Source organism: Chrysochloris asiatica, unplaced genomic scaffold (assembly GCF_000296735.1).
Source record: "Chrysochloris asiatica unplaced genomic scaffold, ChrAsi1.0 scaffold00032, whole genome shotgun sequence".
NCBI lineage: Eukaryota > Metazoa > Chordata > Mammalia > Afrosoricida > Chrysochloridae > Chrysochloris > Chrysochloris asiatica.
The window spans coordinates 22,352,345-22,353,912 of NW_006408550.1; positions in this window are offsets into that span (position 1 = coordinate 22,352,345).

Consider the following 1,568-nt stretch of genomic DNA (forward strand, 5'->3'; position numbering starts at 1 on the left):
ATACAGATAATGATCATATAAACAATAATAATTAAGATAATATAATTAAAATTGCAATCTAGAGTATGAAGTAAGTAGAGTCTGCTAATTGGAGGGTAACTGATTGGGTGGTAGCTGCTTTAGGTAAAATATTCAGAGAAGGGTTCTCTATGGTGAATTTTGAGCTGAGGTTTTAAAAAAGGAGACTGGATCAGGGCTTTATGAGAACATACCAGGTGAAGGAATTTTAAGTGTGAAGATGTTGAAAATAATATTCCAGATGGAAAAACTTCAAGTTTTAGACAGGTTTGGCTGTTTAGAAGTAAACATTTATGAAGAGTTGTAAAAGGTGAGATTAAAAATGTATGGCAGATAAAATCAGATTGCCTTGCAAACCAGGGTGAGAGATTTTTTGTGTGTGTGTGTGTGTGTGTGTGTGTGTTCCATTTATCTTTGAAAACCACAGCAATGATTTTAATCCAGGGACCAATCAAGATTTTAATAGAAAGGTGGTATGAGATGGTCAACTTTAATTTATATGTTTTTAATGGGTATTATTTTATTTATTTAAACTAATATGTATAAATCAGCCAGCCATACTGGTACAATTCTTCTTAGTCCTAGTGTGGCACTGTGGGTTAATGCACCAGACTGCAAAGCCATTTGAACTATAAGGTCAGCGGTTCAAGCTCACTAGCCACTCCTTGGAAACCCTATACAGGGTCACAATAGGTTGGAACCGACTTGATGGCACTTAACAACAACATTCTTACCATTGAGTCCTGGTGTGGTGCTCTGGGTTCATGCGCTGGACAGCAAAGTCGCTTTGAACTGAAATGTCAGCAGATCAAGTTCACCAACTACTCCTTGGAAACCCTATACAGGGTCACTGTGAGTTGGAACTGACTCAATGGCACTTAACAACAACAAATTCTTACCATAATGCAGCAAAATACAAAACAAAACATCTTTCTACAAATATTCAAATAATGAACAAGTTAGGATCTACAGTTAAACAGAAAAGGATGGAGAAAATCAGTGAAGTTCCTTTAGAAACCTGACCCATCACTCTAAATTGTCTATTAAGCAGCCTCCCAAATCCTATAAAATACAAATAATCCTTCATGGCACATCTTTGTTCTTTGAGTTCCTATTGTTGAGGCTAGAGCTTCAAGAAACCCAAGGTGTCGAATATACTTACCTATACTCAGAGACAGCCTTTATCATGCTGTGCAGAGCAGTCAAGCTAATCTTTTGAGGGGCTATTATGGATACTTGGATCACATTGTCCACCTCTAAATCTATACAATGGGAGTCCAGGTGTGGCCCTGTGAATTAATGTCCTGGTGAACTGCAAGGTTAGTCTGAACCACAAGGTCGGGAGCTCAAGCTCACCAGCTGTTCTTCAGGAACCCTGAACAGGGTTGCTATGAGTATGAACCAACTTCACTTAACAACAACAACAACAAATGTACACAATTTGTTGTTGTTAGGTGCCATCAAGTCAGTACCAACTCAGAGCGACCTTATGCACAACAGAACGAAATGCTGCCCAGTCCTGGGCCAACCTCACCATTGTTGCCACACTT